At 40.0% G+C, this 22,137-nt stretch overlaps 1 protein-coding gene across 1 annotated transcript in view; it reads right to left on the bottom strand.

The window, feature by feature from the left end:
- The window catches only part of grin2aa (glutamate receptor, ionotropic, N-methyl D-aspartate 2A, a), a 160,849-nt gene that overhangs the window by 60,034 nt on the left and 78,678 nt on the right, over positions 1-22,137 (bottom strand). The gene's annotated exons all lie outside the window — the stretch shown is intronic.

Raw genomic sequence — 22,137 nt, 5'->3', positions numbered from 1 at the left:
ATGAGGGTTACATGCACGCTGACTCATTCAAACACACGCCATTAAACTGGACTCTGGATTGTTTCCCCATTTAATGTATTCAAACATTTGATTGGACAGCGCTGACAAGCGCTACTGCAGGTGAACAAATTAACTCCATTCAAGTCAGATTCACACCAACTGACTAATTTGTGTGAAGACCATTACACCAGGTGAAATGAGACAAAAATAATGAGACGAGCACGTGGGAATGCACAGTATGTTACCCTATCTTTAATTGTTAAATGAGTGATTTAGTGAGTGTGTGCGTGTGTGTGTGTGGACGTGTGCATGTGTTGGCATTAATTTTAATCTTGTCCATATGCATCCCATATCTCAGAGATAAAAAAATATCCAACAGCTAAAACAATAAAAATGTAATATTTGAAATGACAGGTGAAGGTGGGGAGTTAGAGAGGCTTTGTTCTATCTATTTATCGGCATTGGACCACCGCATCATCCCTTATAATTTCTGACTTTACACATAGACATACAGTACAGTAGCATGGAGTGTAGTGGATTTTACTTTTAACCATGTGCAACATTTCGTAGCTACATGCATGACCAAGCATTTGCTGCCCAAGTGCAACTATGCCCTCTGAACTGTATTCTATGTAGTCACTGTTAGTGTTACGTGTGCATCTTTTGACCCTCCTGGATCAAGACTCGTGTTTTTTCTCTGGTCCTATGCGTGTGTGTGCTTGTATGCTCTAATAACAGTGAAACTCAAGTAACTGTGGTGCATGGGGGGATAGCAAGGAGGTCATGCTGTAAGACGTGTCACTTCCTGTCTTCATCACAGCGGTAGTCAACACTCTCACGCTTTGCAGCAATGTAGAGCTAACTGTGACTAGCAGGCCTAACTATAAGATTAAGTAATATTGGATCTAGATCATATAGTATTAATATTTAAAATTTTGACCTGCTCATGCTGCTAAATAGGGTTAAAAATACTTCATTGAATGATGCAATAAGTGCAATCAATTAAAACCAAGTGTTATTATCCTTGCTGCTGTTGTGTTTTTTTAATAGATCAGCCCATGTATAATGGTATGTAGGGGTTTGTCTTTCTGTTCATTATAATGCTAAATTCTGCACAACGGTTACTGATGAAGATGTAAAATGCATTTTTTATGCAACTGTTGGTATTTCCATACTGTTACTGTATGCATAGCAACACTTAAATGCGACGAAAACACTGTTTGTACCAGAGGTGTCCAAGGCACCAAACCCTCGTGTATTGCATGTATGCAGTGTAAATATAAAATAAAATATAAAATATCAAAGTGAAACAATTTCCTTTTGGAGATCAAACATATATATATATATGTATATATACACACACACACACACACACACACATACACACACACACAGGGTGATTGAAAAGTATCTCCCTTTGTTTAAGTACTTGTAATTTACTATAACTAGAACTATAATTCTTGCAAGAAATGAACATGAGAAGAAAGTGTATTGCATGGAGTTATATTTAAAATTCGATATGGTAGAATAGACTTGCTCTTTTAATCATGGAACATATAAAAAAAAAAAATTGAAAAATATTACAACATATGAATAAATTAATATAAATTTAATATAATATATATATTATAAATATAAATAAATATTTAAAAATAGGGAGTTACTTTTGTTACCCTGTGTGTGTATATATATATATATATATACATACACATACACACACACATACACACGTAGCATTTTTTAATTATTATTATTATTACATTCTATACTGACCAGGGCACACAACCTGAGAAGTTGCAGGCAGAAGATATAAATAGTAGTTCTCATATCCTCTGCTGCCGATAGCATCAAGCATTGTCTGGTGTGGCACACATGCATAAATGTGCGCATACACACACACACACACACACAGACAGACAGACACACACACACAATCATGAGAGTTTGCGGGTTTGTAAGCTACACACTCACCCCTCTAAAGACCAAGAACCCTGTACATACTTATCATATGTCATGTCATATAAAGTAAAAGGATATCTTATCCTGTACAACTGCACTAGTGCACAAACAGCGTGTCACATGCTAGCCCGGGAGTGTCCACTGGAGGAGAGGCTCAGTGATGTGACAAGACAAAAAAAAAAAATAATAATCATGTTGCTAAATATAACCAGACAAGAATAGAAATAGCAGCAGCAAAACAATAGCGATAGAAATTTCTGTGGGGGGGGGGGGGGGGGGGCAGGGGAAGCTAAAATGCCCAAAGGACAACGCTCACTGTCACCACAGCCAAATAAAATAAACAATAACATTAAGTTTAAATGATTACAATGAATCAGAAATTAATATTTCTCATAATGATTATGGATATTTGTATTTTCAGCTATAGTTACCATATAATGTACATTAATTTGTACATTAGGTTAATTGCAGGTTCTAAATTGCCCAGGTGTGAATGTCTTTTTATGCATTTTGATTGACTACTGACCTGTGACCCTGTACAGGGTAGAAGTGGTAGAAAATGGAATAATGGATATCTCAACAGATATGTATATTTTAAATCTAATATACATTGTTAATGTAAATAATTGAGTTTCCAAATCAAGGCCAGGTAGTTTATGTGGTAAAATAAATAGATTTAAATACATTTGCAGTTACCAAAGGACATATTAATTATAAATGCATGGTCATAGACACCCACAATGTATCCCACTTGACAAAATCCACTTGTTTACAAAACTGTTTGTACCATTCAAATTGTTCAACAAAATGAATCAGGTTGTAATAATAAAGTCAGTTCAAACTAAACAGTAATCGTGACGATAATTCAGATAAATGCGTGCCAAATTATGCCCAGTACATCCTCAGGTCACTGTTTCTATATTTTTAGATTGTCTCAGATACAAAGCACAAAGCACATGTAGTAAATGGAAATATACAAAATAAAAAAGCCAAGATGGTGCTCTCTAGTATTGTCTATGTTTTTGTGTTTTTCGTTCGTCTTTGGAGACATTACGCGACTCACTTACACAAGGGAAGGCTTGCTAAACATCAGGGAGACTACCCCGGACTTTCTTTCACCAACTTTCGCAAATCCGCTCAGTTAACCCCCCCCCCGGGTTATTCACCGGAATAGAATCCAAGTGAAGCTCCGCAAGAGAGGATACAGATTGGCGTTCCCGTCAATCCACCTGGCAAATCTACACTCCATACTCAACAAAATGGACGAGCTTCATCTTCTGATAAAGACCAGTAAAGATATAGGACGTTCCATCGCCCTGTGCTTTACGGAGATTTGGCTTTGTGAGGCTGTCCCCGACGGCACCATTATGCTTCCCGGCTTCCATCTTCACCGGGCAGACCGCGCCATGAAATTATCGGGGAAAACAAAAGGTGGCGGGATATGCTGCTATATCAATGAAAAATGGTGTACGGACATCACGGCGCTCAGCACACACTGCAGCCCGCATTTAGAGTCGCTGTTTTTGATCTTTTTGATCTGATCTGTAAGCCATTTGACTTGCCATGTGAGTTTGAATCTTTCATTCTCGCCGGTGTTTACATTCCGCCTCAAGCTAACACGATCGGCGCACTGCTGACGCTCGCTGAACAAGTAAACGAAATTGAAAAAAACAAAACAGACTCACAACCTCATTATTCTCAGGGACTTTAACAAAGCTAAACTCAACCAGGAACTCCCTAAATGAAAGCAGCACATCCACTGTCCTACCAGGGAAAATAACATTTTAGACCACTGCTATACACCGCTAAATAACACATATCGTGCTATACCTCGCATATCGTGCTATACCTCGCAATCTCTGGTCTGAATGATTACAGGCCTCTCACCTTGACATCTGTGGTCATGAAGTCCTTTGAACACCTCGTGCTGGACCACCTCAAGAGGATCACAGGTCCCCTTCTGGACCCCCTGCAGTTTGCTAACGAGCAAACAGGTCTGTGGATGATGCAGTCAACATGGGACTGCACTTCATCCGCGAAACACCTCAAAGATCCTGTTCGTTAAGCTCTGTGTTCAACACCATCATCCCCGAACTCTCTCCTCCAAGCTTCTCCAGCTCAGCGTCTCGCCTGCCATGTGCCAACGGATTTACAGCTTCCTGATGGGGAGGACACAGCAGGTGAGGCTGGGAGAGGCCACCTCATCTACACGCACCATCAGCACCGGGGCGTCCCAAGGTTGTGTCCTCTCTCCGCTGCTCTTCTCTCTCTACATGAACAGCGTATTGACAGGAGAGCTGTGGTACGGCCGACACATCCTGGAGCTGAACACGCTCAAGACTGTAGAGAAGATTGTGCACTTCAGAAGGGCATCCTTCGCCACAGCTGCCCCTCACGCTGTCCAACTGCCTTGTGTCAACCGTCAAGACCTTCAGGTTCCTGGGAATTACAGTCTCTCAGGACCTGAAGTGGGAGTTCAACATCAACTCCATCCTCAAAACGGCCCAGCAGAGGATGTACTTCCTGCGGCCTCTGAGGAAGCACAGCCTGCCACAGGAGCTGTTGAGGCGGTTCTACACACCGGTCATCGACTCAGTACTGTGTTCTTCCATCACAGTCTGGTTTGGTGCTGCTACAAAAAAAGACAAACTCAGACTGCAACGGACAATGAAAACTACTAAAAAGCTTGTCAGTACCCCCCTACCCACCCTTGAGGACTTACACGCTGCCAGAACTAAGACAAAAGCATGTAAAATCCTTTTGGACCCTCCACATACTGGTCACCAGCTCTTCCAGCTCCACATAATGCAAACTAAAATGAGCAGACATTCCAACAGCTTCTTCCCTCTTGCCATTAACTTCTTAAACAGTTAACTTACAATTCCATTGCAGGATGCTGCCAATTTTTTTGTCTTGTGTTTGTTGTCACATTTCTGTCGGCCCAATTATACATTACTCGTGCACTCACTGTAGTGGTCTCGCCACACTGCACTATTTGTATATCTATTGTTGACCAATACTGGCCACTCATGTGCCGGAGTAGCATCTGCACCATTTGCACAGTCGACTGAGTAGTATCTGCAACATTTGTACAATCGACATTGTCACAGATTATCGCACTACTAGTCACTTTAAACTGCATATGTTTCTTGAAGTCTCAGCGCCCTTTGCACAATGGTCATTGCACCACAGTCTTGCTCTATTAGTCATTCAAACTGCTCTAATTGCTCGAGGACTCTGCACCTTCTTCCACAAATTATCAAAAAAAAAAAAAAATAAAATTGCCATTGCCAGATTATTAGCAACCTTTTATTGCTCAGTGACTGTTTTTCTCAATGTCTTTATGTCTCAAAAGTATTCTCTGTTAATTGACTGTTGTCGTACTAGAGCGGCTCCAACTACCGGAGACAACTTCCTTGTGTGTTTTTGACATACTTGCCAAAATAAAGATTATTCCGATTCTGATCTTGATCACGCAAACTCATTGTTGCTTACTGGAATAAGAAAAACATTACATGGAAGCAAATTAGCAAAGCCGGAACATTAAAAGAGATAACGCTCAGTGGGTTAAATGTAATTAGCTCCTCGAATTAAAAGACATGAGGGTACCAACCATATTTATAGTTATATATTTATATATTTATATATTTATTTTTATATATTTTATATATTCATATACATATAATAAAAACTAAATTTTTGGTGGAAACTTGTTCATTAAAAAACAGACCCTATTACTGGCAAAACAATAAAATTATTTTTTTTCCACCAAATGATAATCCTTTACAGGTAATTTCTGTTTGAATGTGCGTGGAAAGAAATAAACCAAAACAATAAAATTTTACCATGAGAAATTTCTGACGCTCATATTCTTTACCAGAAAGTTGTGTGCATAATGACTACCAAGGAGAGAGTTTCATTGTTTATTCCCAAATAATTTCTTGACATACAAATGTGTCGTATTTTCTCTGCATATTGTATTAAAACTTGAGTTAACGTTTGGGGCCACGCAGATCACGTTAATGCAACGTGTGTATGAGTATATTCCTAACTGTTAAATGTATTGTGGAGAACAAACAACCAAGCGGCCTTCAACTGTTACACATATTTTACACACATGCAAATGTTGAATTGTACGTGTGATATCACAGTCGAGTGCTTTTGGCAGTAAATTTCCATGGCTAAACCACATAGAGAGGAAGAGACTCACTCGAAGTTTCTCTCTCACTTAGGGGTAGTATTGTATATATGTGTTTGTGTGTGTTATCACTGTGGTTTCTCAGTCAGGACTTTTTTAACAAGCAGCCAATCCCCCCACGGGGAAACTCTGACAAAATAACATCATCTCCCTCTCCCTCCCTACCTCTATCTTTGTCTCTGTGTTTGCCTTGCTCTCCCACTCTAATAAGTCCAATATTTTCTTCCAGTGTCTTCCATTAGTTTCGTTAACTTACTATCCAAGAGGTCTGTTTTTATTTTTTTTATTATTTATTTTTTTTATTTCACTCATCATCCGATCTACACCATGCACTCCCACCCACTCCCAATCTATTCGAATGAGGCCAATACTTTGTTGCACTCTTCTGGGAAACACCGTTACACGTTTTCAGAAGTCACCATTATGAGCATTCAGATGATTTTAACAGTAAATCCAAAAATCATGCACACTGATTGAGGAGTATCTGTAACATTTGCACAACCAACATTGTCCCAGATGATCGCACTACTCGTCACTTTAAACCGCATACACTCCTTGAAGTCTCAGCGCCCTTTGCACAATGGTCATTGCACCGGACTATTGCAATATTAGTCGTTCGAACTGCTCTAAGTGCTAGAGGACTCTGCATCTTTTTGCACAATTGTTTTTTGTCAATGTCTTTATGTCCCCAAAGTGTTCTGTAAATTGACTGTTTGTTGTACTAGAGCGGCTCCAACTACCGGAGACAAATTCCTTGTGTGTTTTGGACATACTTGGCAAATAAAGATGATTCTGATTCTGATTCTGACCAAAGAAACAGCATTTTTTATTTTTGTCATACAATCAGTCTATGTGCATTTGTTACTTGAAGTTATGTATTGACCACCACATTTTTAGTCGTGTGGCAATGAGGCAAATGTCATCCGCAACACACTATAGGCCGTATTTTCCCATTCCCGTGTTAAGTGCCTGGACTTGCACACTGTTCATATATACCTATTCTCCCATACAGATGTGTGTCAACCACACTCTAGATCAGCGGTCTCAACCTTTTTTGTGCCATGGACCTGTCTGTCAGACATGTTTGGATTGAGCACCATATAAACACATAAAACAAATGATTAAATATTAAACTAATTATTTTAGATTGTTGTCACATCTCCGTTGGGCTACTTCTACATTATGCGTGCAGTCACTGTAGTAATTGCGTCACTCTGCACTATTTGCATATCTGTTGTTGACCAATACTGCTTGAGAAGTATCTGCACTATTTGCACAATTGCCACTGTACCAGATTATCGCTCTATTTGACATCTCAAACTGCTCTAAATTGCTAGAGGACTCTGCATCATTTGCACAATTGTGCCCCCCCCCCCCCTATCTTAGCAAAACCACATTAACTGTAACCTTTCATTGCTCAGTGACTCTCCGTACTGTGTTTTATGTTTTTATGTCTCCAAAGTATTTTTTGACAAATGGCTGTCTGTTGTCGTACTAGAGCGACTCCAACTACCGCAAACAAACTCCTTGTGTGTTTTTGACATACTTGGAAAATAAAGATGATTCTGATTTCGATAAATGTAGTGATAGCGGGAGTCTTGCGCATGTTTCTCTTTAATGAGCCGCTCCCATCTTGCTTTAATCTTTGTTTAGTCTCAAAAAATCTCCAAAGGCTTGTCCTCTAATGCCATTTGGGAACATGTTTGAAGCGCTATCGGCAGTTGAAGGTTAAGATTGTAAACAAATGGTGGGAAAAAAAAAAGTCCACTTACGCTGAGATAATCCACAAATAAATATCAAAGCTAGAACAATGTATTCGCAGACTCGCAGCTCCCCTTTGATTAACTCAATAAAATATGTTTTGTTCAATCTTTTTGCGTAGCCACACACTTTTCCCATGGACCCTGCTCTACAGTAGATTATTTAAATCAATTAGATTGTTAAACTTTACAGTCTGGCATGGGGGTGATTGGACTGGCTGGAGAGCTGAGCCTTAATGTCAACTGTCAATTGTAATGTCAACGTTGGCAAAGCCTACGTCATGAGACTGCAGTAAAATAAAGAAAAAGAAAAAGAACAAAAATTTGTGTCATTGGCAATTTAATTACATTTGATAGCTGTCTGCAAGTCTATTTCATGACTTCATTCAGCCTCTGACAAGTGTTATAGAAAAAGTGCTTAAATTGATGGGAGAATGCATGCCAGGCCAGATTTGTAAATCCACATTTTATGTTTGCTCCAACCAAATTGCATATCTGCCATGAAGGTGCGTAAATGACAGATTTAAGTCAACGGAACTCCAGCAGCCCGTGACCCTAGTAAGGATAAGCGGTAAAGAAAATGGATGCGCGACTTTTCCCTCTTACACACTTGGGAGAATATGGCCCTATGTTCCCAAGGGGAGATTAAATTTCCATTACATTCGTCACAGAATTTCACGACTTTAATGCGTTTTGTAAGGAGATCCGTAAACATAACGTACTTTGATTTATTTTCCGTTTGAGTTCATATCGTATGAATGAAACAGACCACAATAATGGTAACGTTTATTATCTATTCGAAATGCAGTCTCCCATAAACCATCAACTATACAGATAACTAACAAATCAATGGACGGACAAATGAAAACACGATTTTGCACGATTCGTCAACCTCAGTGGAGATCAATAAGGGCAAGACATAATTTAGCAAACAGGTTACAATGTGATTAAAGCAATTACAAAATACGAATTTAACTTCAAAGGCAGCATAGTAGATGGGAGGTTAGCATAACTGCCTCTAAATTCTCAAGTATTCTGGCTTCCTCCCATATTTCAAAAACATACTTGTTAGGTTCAGTGATGACTGTAAAATGGCAGTAGATGTGAATGAGACTGAATTGTTCTTTGGCTATATGTGCCCTGCGATTTGCTGACAACCCATCCAGGGTGTCCCCCGCCTCTGGCCCAGTCATCTGGGATAGGCTCCAGCATACCCGCAACTTGGATGAGGATAATTTACCTCACGACAACCGCTTCAAATGAGAGGCATGACACCTCAGAGTGTGAATGGTTACTTTACATGGTGCCCTTTGATGATGTGGGGACGAGTCTGAAGGCTACTCTTGTCCGAAGTAATCTGAGATAAACTCCAGTTCCTCTTTGACTCTGAACAGGACAAAGGCTTCTTCATACTCATGCGGGCGGCGACCGGGCTGACGTCACTGCGGCTGTCCCGGGCGTAATTTGCCTTTATACTGGAGAGCAACCCACACGCGCAGTTTTTAAAATGTACTGCAGTTTACCTCCAACTCGTGGGTGTCGCAACAGCTGGTATTGGCTAGGACACCACACGGTGGAGTTTCCTCTGCATTGTTTTGGGCCATTTCTGGTAGCCGTTTTTACTTTCCTTTCAGTAAAAAGTAACAAAGCAACAACAATGACGACCGTGCAACAGTGTCTGCTAGAACAAATGGACCTTGATAACCAGATGATACGTTTAATTATGCTGCAAAATCGATCAAGAAGGCGGCGGCATAGGTGGTATGTAGAACCAAGGGGCACGCTGAGGACGTCATCATAGCATGTGACTAAAATGGACCAATCACAAGAGATGATCTCCGCGGAATTCTACGCGCAGCTACAATTTTTTGCCGCTACACAGATGGGCCGCACGGGCCAATTTGTCGGTCACGTGATGCAATACGGGTTTCGTCGGCTGCGCGAGCGCGGGAGTATAAAGAGGCCTTAAGATGTAGAAAATGGATGGATGACGAGTTATCATTCCCTGGTCATCATTATGAAAGTTGGCAAGTTGCCAGCAGCAGCACCAGCCATCGTAATTATTCTGTTCATTTTAGCTATTTTAGCGCTCTTGCTCTCCTAATCTCATCCTCCAGCATCGCCTCCTTTTGCTTGCTGCTTCTTTCTTTGGTGTCTTTTTTAAGGTTTCTTGTCCTACTTTCCTTTTTGCTTTGTACCCAATTATCAATTCCTAGCTCCTGACTGTCATTCTCTGTGGATGTACTCCTCCTACTTAATCCTTACACATTTAAAAGAATGCATGAATAAAATAAATTACATAAATTAGCAAAGGTATAATCACAATAAAATAATATAATCAATAAAATACAATTAAAAAATACAATTAAAAAATACAATTAAAAAATACAATTAAAAAATACAATTAAAAATACAATAAAAAAATAAAATAAAATAAAATACAAATACAATAAAATACATAATCATCTGTTATGATAGTTTAAACCCTACACATACAGCAAACCATGATCCCAAAACTTCAAAATCATTTAATTTCTAACTCTTACAAAATTACCCTTAAAAATAAATGACTTGGCGACATGGTGGCCGACTGGTCAGCGCGACTACCTCTCAGTTCTGAGGTTCGGGATTTACGACCTTTATTTATCTATGTGGAATTTGCATGGTCTCTCCGTGCTTGCCTCGGTTTTCTCTGGGTATTCGAGTTTCATCCCGTATTCCAAAAACATACATGTTAGGTTAAATAAAGATTAAATTGTCCTTTGGTGTGAATATAATCAGCACCTCCAAATCTGAGACCATGGTCCCTGGTCGGAAAAGGGTGGCGTGCCCTCTCCAGGTCGGGGAAGAGATCCTGCCCCAAGTGGAGGAGTTCAAGTATCTTGGGGTCTTGTTCACGAGTGAGGGAAGAATGGGATGGGAGATCGACAGGCGGATCGGTGCAGTGTCTGCAGTGATGCGGTCTTTGTATCGGTCCGTTGTGGTAAAGAAGGAGCTAAGCCGAAAGGCGAAGCTCTCAATTTGCTGGTTGATCTATGTTCCTACACTCACCTAGGCTTACGAGCTGTGGGTCGTGACTGAAAGAACAAGATCCCGGATACAAGCAGCCGAAATTATTTTCCTCCGCAGGGTGTCCGGGCTCTCTCTTAGAGATAGGGTGAGAAGCTCGGTCATCCAGGAGGATCTCAGAGTAGAGCGGCTGCTCCTCCACATTGAGAGGAGCCAGATGAGGTGGCTTGGGCATCTGATTCGGATGCCTCCCGGACACCTCCCTGGTGAGGTGTTCCTGACACGTCCCACCGGGAGGTGACCCCGGGCACGAGCCAGGACACGCTGGAGGGACTATGTCTTTCGGCTGGCCTGGGAACGCCTCAGGATCCCCCCGGAAGAGCTGGATGATGTGGCTGGGGAGAGGGAAGTCTGGGGGTCCCTGCTAAAGCTACTGGCCCCGCAACCCGACCTCGGATAAGTGGTAGAAAATTGATGAATGGATGGATGCCTTGCGATTGGCTGGCATCCAATACAGGGTGAACCTCTCTCGCCCAAAGCCAGCAGACCCGTGACCCAAATGAGGATAAACGGTATAGAAGATGGATGGATGGATTGGTGGATAAATGGACTGGCTTACAGACGTTTTGATATTTATAAAAATGCACCAAAAGTGCAGGGATGGTGGCATACAGTACATCACCGTTTCACAACATCTGTGATTACCAATTACACTTCCCCATTAATCGTTTTACATGTTTTAGCGACACGGTGAAGTACTGGTTAGCACATTTGCCTCACAGTTCTGAAGACCCGGGTTCTTCGCCTGTGTGGAGTTTGCATGTTCTCCCCCGTGTTTTCTCCAGGTACTCCGGTTTCCTCCTACATCCCAAAAACATGCATGGTAGGTTAAGTGAAGACTCTAAATTGCCCATAGGTGTTAATGTGAGTGTGAATGCTTCTTTGGTTATATGTGACCTGCGATTGGCTAGCGACCAGTGCAGGATGTCTCGCCCAGAGTCAGCTGGGATAGGCTCAAACACGCCTGCGGAATATAAGCGGTACGGAAAATGAATGGATGTAAATGTTTTAGCCTCAGTGATAATTACATACTTTCATTTTTAAATACATATATTACCTGCCTGTCAGACCTCTACTGGAGTCTTCCATAATGCTGCTGTTCGCTGTGAAGCTATCATCTTGGTGGCCAATGCTAACTATTCCTCCACTAAAATTTGCGATTAGGTGAATTTGCGAATGTTGAAACGTGAATCGGTGGGAGTTTGTGGTAGGAAGTTGATGAGCTGCCCAAATCTCAATGCGCTTTATTGAATACTCAGTGCACACATTATCACTCACCCGTTCGTCCCAAAGTTAAAAGCACAAATGAATGCATGATTATGTGGTTGCACTGCAATGCTGGTTCACAAAATCACAGCGTCCACGTGTGCTACAAAGGATTTATGTGTTTGATGTGTGTGCCAGAAGGTTATATTTCATGCTGAGTTCATTTCATAGCAACAAACAACCTAATCTAAACTCAGACCGAATGGAATAACACTTGTACTGGCAAGAAAAAAAAACGAAAAAAAACTAATCAAAGGCAGAAAAGGGCAAATTTACACAATGACAAAGCCTACATTCATGGCGTTATATAAAGCAGACAAGAACGTCGTCTATGTTATCAAATAGATGCATTTTGTGTAAGAATGAACAATTTCACAATTTGAATAAAGGTGGCAATTGTATATGGTCCCTTATACTGCATCTGAAAAGACGCAGGCATACCATCTGCCATCTTTTTACCCCACTGCCTCCACTTTGACATACAACAATGTGGAGTTTAATTAATAACCCATAATTTGCTGATAGCAGATTTGCATCAGTCAGCTGTTATAGCCATCACTAACTATGCTGACAGTATCAGTGATTCATCAGTGCGGCCAGTGACAGACACACACTGACATAGAGAGACCTACTTTGCAGGGGACGCAAACATAGCTGGGTGGTGGTGAGTGGGGCGTGCAAATGGGATGGATGAAACAAGTGGCCGGAAGATTGATGTGGAGAAGAACAAAGAGTGATGTCAGCGAGCGAGAGGATGGGAAACATCGAAGAGGGGACCAAGAGGGCAGATGTATTGGTTGTGTTACAGACTAGATAGCACAGGTATAGTTCAGCATGGATGGAACTCACATCATTTGTTTTATTTTCACAAGATGAGGCGATTGAGGTCACCGGCAAGTACATTTGGTACATCTCCACAATTTTATTACATTTAGTGCTATATCTTTAAAAAAAAAATAATGCTCAGTTTTGACTGACAAAGAGATTAACAATTTTACAGTGGTTTCATTATTGTGGTTGCAGGTTGTGCAACAATAGATTGTGGAATTTTGTGGAATTATTGGTTGTTCTTGTCTTGAATCAATTGAAGCACAATGGATGTATTACTTGGGTGAAACCAGCAGGGGTGCGGTTGATTCAGCATCAAATAGTTTGGTGTTGACATCAGACGTCTTTAATATTACAATATTTTTCCATCCCAAAAATGTTCTCCTGTGTTACGTGCACCAATCGAAACCTTTTTTATAAACAAATTATGACAGAGAAAGCATTAAAAATGTATGAAGTGTTAATCAATTCAAATATTATCAAGTGAAGAAAGTCTAAAACTTAGATAAGCGCTGCCTGCTAAAACACTATATGATATGTTTAAATCTCTGTCCAAACAAACTACTGCTTCATCATTGTTCACCACTGATATTGCAATGAGCAAAGGAAAGAAAGATTGAAAGTGAGCTTTTTTTCCCCGTATAGATCCATGCAGCACTGCAAGCACACTGCTTTTCCTTTACAATGACAAATTGCACTGTAAGAACCCCATCATCATCTCTAAGCTTTCCCATTTCCCATTTGATTGGATGCCAGTTGGGCCTGAAGAAACTGCTTTCATTGGCCAAACAGAAGGACAGCACCCCTGGGAGAAATCCATCAGGCCAGATTTCCCGGTACACCGGTATCGTCTTAGTAATAGGGAGGGAGGCGGGTTTTCACCAGCCTCATGGCGGTGCTCCCTCAGGCTGGATGGCTGCTTGGCGTGGGGGCTCCCCTCTCATGCCCTGCGGCTGGGTTCCCCTCCCTTATCTTTCCCTTGTCGAGCACCCCTATCCGCCCTCCTTCCCATCAAACAAGGGACACTCTCTTGCCCTCAAACTGGGCAGGGACTGGGTGCATTGTGGGCCCTGGTCTGCTCTTTGGTGGACTCCTGGGCCTGACGCCGCCTCTCGATTGATGGGGTGGGGTCCTCAGCCTCCGCGGTGCAGGCACAGCAATTACAGGACACTTCTGGCAGTCATTGTGCATGCAAAACAGTGTCAATTCACTTACATGTGTCCACAGACACACACCCCTGGAACTTATTCGCTGGGTGTGGAACCACTCACTCATTGCGACAAATAACTTATGAACTTGGGTATCCCCTCACTCATAGTATGGTCCGTTTATAATTTACATAGCCACGCCCACCGCACTTCAGTTGTATAGTCAGGTTCACGACCCTTGTCCTGCATGCTTCCCCTCCTGTCCTGTCCTTCCCTCATAGGGTGTAGCACCACTGCCCCATACAACACTCATATCTAATGTGTCATTGTTCGAGGTATGTAATGATTTACTTTCCTCATCTTGTTTACAGCTAGTGCTTTGTCTTTTGTTGTCTTCTTTTCTCAGTCCTCTCTCAAAATCTTGTTCTGCTCGACTGATCGACTGATTCGCAATAAATATCCATTAAAATACCTAGAAACCAAAGCGGCAACTTAATATGTCCACCGTGACACAGTAAAACTGTTCAGGCATAAAAGGGATACAGATCCTCCTTTCTACTTGACCTAACAGGACAACAAAATAATAATAATAAATAAATAAATAAAAGTGTACAGTTTTACAGTTTTCCGGACCAGTGGGGTACATAAAAGTGTGATTTACATCAGCCCAGTCGGAGAAAATACCTAAAAATACCAGTTACAATGCACTTTGAAGACAGCTTTTCATTAATAGCTTTTAAGGTATTTTGGCTAGGTTAAAAGTGCCATTGTTTTTGGGCAAAACACATCCACATTTCCTAACTGTGTATACAAGGTACTTTTATTGTCAATTCTTCAATATGCGTAATACATACAGAGGATTGAAATTACGGTACTCAAGGGCCCGCGGTGCTACAAAAGATAATATATTATATATATATATATATATATATATATATATATATATATATATATATATATATATATATATATAATATATATTATATAATATATCATAATATATAATAATATAAAATAATAATATAAAAAGCTAAATAAACTATTGTATATACAGTGTAAAAAGTATTAATTGAATGTGCCAATATCAATATCAATATCAATATCAAGTGAATACCTTCCACAAAAGATTGGGAGGGTTCTTCAGGGTTTATTGGCAACTTTCACTGCTTTTATTTCCATCCATGTAAAGTCATTGCGAACATTCTATCTAACACTCTATTCTATTCTAAATTTAAAAAAATATAGAACATGTATATTTCTTGTTCAGAAAGACAAGAAAAACGATAGGCTGTCCCCGCCCAAAAATATGTAAAGTGAACCCTTATCTGTGGTGTGTCAAATGTAAGACATTTTTATTTTCACTTTACAGGGACTTTATTTTGTCTCAAATAGAACAGAATAGGTGACGGCTTTTTTGTGTGATTATATTAGCTTTAAGTTTAATTAAATGGACCCAAATTTCTCACTGAGAAAGAACAGTGTAAATTGAGAGAGACAGAAGTATTTCAGCATTCATAATTTTGTAAAATTTTTGCTTTGTGGTGTGCTGTGAAATCTTTCTCATCTAAAATGGGTGCCTTGGCTCAGTAAAGGTTGTGAAGCATGGTTTAGATGCTTATCTCCTTGAGTAGTGTAGATGGAAGGCATTTTACCAAGAGGTGAAATCTGATCAGATCAGCTTGTAAACTGTGTGCAATGCTGTGATTGGTCATCAGTTATTGATCTCACAGGTGACACAAGTCTAGGCCTGATAGGACACCTGTGTTAATACCCTTAAATGCATATGTGGAATATTGTTCTGCACTTTGGCATACAGATAAAGAAAGGAAGCCTTGGGAAACAAGCCCACAGAATGAATGTAGCTACGACAAGGACATACGTAATTGTAGGGAACATAGTGAAAGTGCAAACGGTCACAGAGTCGACAAGCAACTGTGACGGAAAACAAAAATGAGTCAGCGATGACGCTGGTTGGAGGCAAACAAACATCTTGGAGTATCGGGGTCGTCCTCATGCAGCCTTGCTGGAGGACTGAAGACAGTAATATTATCTGACTTGAGTCGTGAGTGGACACAAGCATCTCTGGCTCTTTGCTCTTTCAACAGAGAGGGAGCGACTCAACTGGGTCAAATAGACATTTGTAGAGCCAGGTTTAATTAACACAGCCTCTTTGGAGGGCCATGGACCATAATGTTTGTGCAATGGAGCTGATAAACCAAAACAAGTCTCCTAATTTTTCTTCTGACAGTGAAGGAAAGCCTTGAACATATAGAATGATAGGAAAGACTGAGAGTAAATATTTACCATATTTTACACACCATAAGTCACACTTATTTCATGTTAGCTAGCTGACTGATCATGCCAATATTTACAAGTGACTGACGACAAGAACCTATTTCTGTTGCCGACCAAAAACCTGTCATCATATAGGTTGTTATATTTGAAAGCTATTTGCCAACTACAGAAAACAAGAAAGAAATCAAACTATAGCCACAAAATCATTGAGAGATCAGAGAGCTGACCTCTGCTAAGATTGAACTGCTATCAAAGGAAGTGTGAATTTGGGTCTGTTTGTCCACCTGCATTGTGGTGAGCAGGAGTTTCTGTAATAAGGTGTGCTCTGACAAAAACAAAGCATCAACTTTCCTAGTCCTTAGACACACACAATGTAAAAGATAGGGATCTATGCCCTGCTAACAGCCTTAGTTAACATCTGTAAACACATACTCATTTAATTAAACACAAATACAATAATATACAAAGACATAAACAATAAGCTTTTGTAACACAAATTATAACGAGGTATACAAAGGTGGCGGGACCTTACCAATGTTCACTTAGAGGATTTAATTGTGATTTAAATGGAAAAAGACAAAGTCCTCTGACAAAAGTGAACAAAAATAATTGAGCACAGAGGGTTTAAGCGTCTACCAGTTTCAAAAAGTTAGTATTACCATTTCAATCACTTCTGCTGATAATGACTCTTTGTGTCATAGCTGTCTTTCGTTTTGTCCCATCCTATGTGTGCCGCAACAGCAAACAAACGGATACAGGAGTCAAATGGTAGGAAAGGAAGATGACACAATCTAAAACCAGATTATATGAAAAAGAAGACGTCAGAGGCAGAAAAGTTACAGTAACACTACAGTAATGTGCATAGGTTGCTGATTTATTTATCTTTTACATTCAAAGTAAGGTTACAAGTTTTTCATTTTAGCAATATCATGGTACCGATAACTGGTAATTTTGGTCACTGTAGAGCAGGGGTGCCCAAACTTTTTTGCCCCACGATCTACTTTTCAAGCAGCCAACCTCCCGCGATCTACCTTTTTTGGGGGGGAGTGGGGTCCGCGACCATGTCGCCGGTTTGAGAGCGCAGAGCGCTACCAGTGAGCTAAAATTCTGGGCCGCTGATACAGCTCAGCACTAATGTATGTTGATGTACCTTGCATCACCGCATGAGCCAATCTTGCACAACACAAGATCCATCCATCCATCCATTTTCTGAGCCGCTTCTCCTCACTAGGGTCACGGGCGTGCTGGAGCCTATCCCAACTGTCATCGGGCAGGAGGCGGGGTACACCCTGAACTGGTTGCCAGCCAATCGCAGGCCACATACAAACAAAGAACCATTCGCACTCACAGTCACACCTACGGGCAATTTAGAGTGTCCAATTTATGCATGTTTTTGGGATGTGGGAGGAAACCGGAGTGCCCGGAGAAAACCCACGCAGGCACGGGGAGAACATGCAAACTCCACACAGTCGGGGCCGGGGATTGAACCCGGGTCCTCAGAACTGTGAGGCTGACGCTCTAACCAGTCGGCCACCGTGCCTTAAATGAGGAACGATTCACGAATTTGCGTGTGCCGATGAGGCATATGCATTTCGAAAATGTCATCGTGAAAAAATACTCCTCGTCCCATTCCGTATGAAAGTGGTAAGTTTTTGTCTTCTTACTTGGTCCAGCTCCCCTACTCATTTTTATACCCGTTCTTAAGTTTAAGAGAAAACACAGAGAGATAAAAATTGGAGGTAACTCACTGACTAGCTTGTTAGTTTTGACACACTTGGCGCCGTTGTTTGTGCATCAGCAGTTACCTTTTAGCAGCGTTGTTTGCGCATGTGCGTGACCAAAGTGTCAGAAAAATTCTGATATCATCGATTATATATGTATATCAATCAAGCAACAGGATGGATGATAGGCTGATGTCTTTTTTTTAATGTCACGCGATGTCATGCGATCTACCAATACTACCTTCGCGGTCGACGCATTGAGCACCTCTGCTGTAGAGTGTGATGTAAAATTTTCTTCTCAAGTGGAGCACTACATTTTTGTTTGTCTGTTTGTATGGTAGTTTGCGAGATGCTTTCTAGTTGATGGGGAATGATGCAAGATGTTATGATTACCGAACTGGTTTACTGTATACTATTTGCAGTCCCATACGATACAACAGCAGAACATTCACAAATGAGTTGCAATGTACAAAATACAATTGTTACATCTTTAAAACTAATATAATCTAAAACCAGATTATAATTATTTTATGTGATACCATAAGCATTTATCATATGTGTTACAGCAAATTATATGGTCTGCACCCTCGGTTAAGATAGATCCTTCAATCGTAAATTATTTAGTCAAAAATATTTGTAACTGGATCGTCTTTATCCAAAAATAATGTTTTGGACACAGTCTGTCCCCTTGGTTAGTAACTAGCTTCAATAAAACATGATCAGAGTTAACTCCTATTCATAAAAGGCAGTATTGTAAATACAATATGGCCACAGCTACAAGTTAAATACATTTAACATTTTGTCAGAAATGCTTTGACAAGATATCAACTTAAATATTTTCTCAGTTGTGCTTGATTTATCAGCAGGGAAAGTGGAGCTGACCCACTTCAAAGCTCCTCTGTAGTTTCAACTCTTAAAAGAAAAAGAAAGCTGGGGCCGAGAATATAGAGCACATGTACATTTACAAATAAAGAAACAATTTACATCACCTAATGATGAAAGCACTGACCCATCCTAATGCACACACATAAAAAAAAAAAAAAAAAAAACACTTGCGGCCGTGCTTGACAGGGTTTGTTAGTTTTCTCATTTGATTTGGTTTATTTTAGTCCTGCAAAACCCAAATCCGCGCTCATATGTATCCTCCTTCCATTGTCTCTCTTCTCTATTCCCTCCTCTTCCCTTTCCTCTGCTGCTCTACTTTTATGCCTATCTGAACCATTCCCTATTGTTCTCTCTTGGAGTCTTTGTTAATATGATCAGCACAATCGGCTGGGCCAGATATGAGATACGAGTGTTTTGTTTGTGAACTTTCTCCTCAGACCCCTTGGACGGCTGCAATATTAATGAACACGCATACATACTGTACATGCACGTATACTGTCGGTACACGCGTCTTGCATCTGGGAAAACCAAAGCGGGAGAGACAGTGAAAGTGAACAGTGGTTTGAAAAAGCCTTAATTTGCAAATCAAAGACATTATGAGTCACATATTTATATGCGCCTCAGCCAAGGGGAAAGCTCCTATTCTCTACTCGCCACTTTTAATTTTGCTGCTTTTGTACATGCGTGTGTGTGTGTGCGCGCATCTGTATCATGTATCTTTTTCTGAAAATGAATAATTGTTCTGTTTTTAGTGTGCACAGCTTTGATTCTATCCCTTGTGAAAGGCTCACTTGAGAGCATTTGAAAAGGTTCTGCAGACACAAAATTAAATGAGCATGTGAGATATATTATTTAAATGGACTGCACTTATATAGCGCTTTATCTACACTATCGAAATGCCCAAAGCACTTTTAGGTTGAGGTAATTAGTTGCACAAGTTAGTTCTGTCTATACTTCCTATGTGAGGCAGAAGACAAATGTTCTCCATTGTACATTCAAACACAATTGTATGCTCAGTAGAATTTTTTTCACGAGTTTTTATTTTCCAAGTGGGCATAGCTATGTTTAGAAACTTTTTAAAAATTCTCTTGTATATATGAAACAATGAGGCAAAACAACCTAAAAACAATCTGTAAAAACAGTACTCTCAGGGTGACACTAAAGTTATAAAATACTAAAATGCAAAAACTTATTACCAGCAAATACCACCTCTAAATTTTGACTTTTGCTTTGGAAGTACTCGAAACCAAAGGAGGAGAAAAATATATATACGAATGGAAAGGATTATACAGTCACATTTGTAATTATCACCACAATACACAAAACCTCTGTTTGAATGACTAGAGTATTTGTGAGTGTGATTAAAAAATAAAAAAAAAAGATTTTAAATAAATAAAGAGGTATAACACAGACGAAATGGAAATAAACAGCTTGCATTTCCTTTCTGGGGTATTGTTACTATAGAACAAAAACAAGCACACAGAAAATAAAATAAAAAAAAAAAACATTAAATGGAATGTTTAAATTTTACCATTACTGCACACAGACTCACAAGAGTGCAGCATTTATTCTCCTCCAATGTCTGCAGGCTGAAATCACCACACACGCAATAATTTGTCAGCATGCAATGAGAAATTATTCTTACATGCTAGAGAGGAACTGCCTAAAATAAAAAAATAAAAAATAAATATAATGCAGTTTTCACATCAAAAATTTTATTCAACTAATTATTCACCAAATAAAATAGGGTAACTGTGCAGAGAAACAATACTTTTTTTTTGTCTGGGAGAAGGAATTGAAGTCTGAACTCTATGGAACACCATTGGGATATGTTGTTATGATGGGTTCTCGAAAGACAGAGTGAGCAGAGTCCCAAATCAGAATCTCCCATCGAGCACTTTGGGCGTTCAGATAAAACTGCAGGATCAAGTGTGTTTTCTGTATTGATCGGAACTTTCAAAGTTCATCTAGATTTGAAAAGACAGATGGATTTTTTTTTTTTTGCAGGATATGAGGTACTGACAGTTTCACTGTTGTTTCAAGGTAATTAACCTTATTTAGAGACAAAGTTATGTGGTCACCAAAAGAATTGTAATTGTGCTACAATCTAGCATCTAGAATTGACAAGTGTGGACTATTAGTAATGTTGACTACAAATAGTAATGCACTGTGGTGAATTGAAAACCAACATGCACATTTGGATGGAGCTCATGAAGATGTAGCGACATTTGTATGGCTGGAAAATACTGTAGTTCGTAAGGTGTCTCACTTTTTGTATCCATTTCCTACATTTATTCTGCTGAACCTTCACACATATGCTGGAGACATAGGCAGGTCATAATCGGTAATATTGAATTGTTTTAGGACCTGGATTAAAATATAGTACATTGGTTTTGCATTTTAAAGGTAGTTTTAAAGGTAATATGTTCTTATTTATTACAAATTAGATGCAAAATCCAGATTTTGTTTATATATAATGCATTACACTATGTCATACTGAAAGGTGTTTCTAATATTTTACCTCACTTAGCTACATGAGAGAGTCGTAAGTGGATATATAATTTTGTGGCCGGTCAGAGTAAACGCATGAACGAGTCTTGATAAGTTTGAAATTTCACATTTAGAATACAAATACTGTTCACCTTTGATGCGGTTTACTGGACTTCTTTCATACTTTTGTATTGTATTTATACCTTCCAAAGTGGTGATTTCAGCAAACTAACTCGGAGTTTACTTTTCAATGAAAACAACACTGGACAGCTTGCAGCAGAACATGGTGGATAAGTGGTGGAAAGCTAAACTGGCAAACCTGACTTTAGTGATCAGTAGAGTGTAAAACACTGATTGTGCAGCCAAAATTGTTCATGTTCATGTGTATCAGCCCCCGTTTGTCCCATTGCTTGTTTTATTGCTTGATCTCTCTCTTCCCCTATCGCTTCTCCCGCATTTGCCCCCATCTCCGTTTCGCACGCTCACACTGCAGTACAGTCTTTATCCTATTATAGCCT

This window comes from Phycodurus eques, chromosome 16, assembly GCF_024500275.1.
Source record: "Phycodurus eques isolate BA_2022a chromosome 16, UOR_Pequ_1.1, whole genome shotgun sequence".
Lineage (NCBI taxonomy): Eukaryota > Metazoa > Chordata > Actinopteri > Syngnathiformes > Syngnathidae > Phycodurus > Phycodurus eques.
The sequence above is the reverse complement of the archived record's forward strand: the minus strand, read 5'-3'. Positions and strand labels throughout refer to the sequence as shown.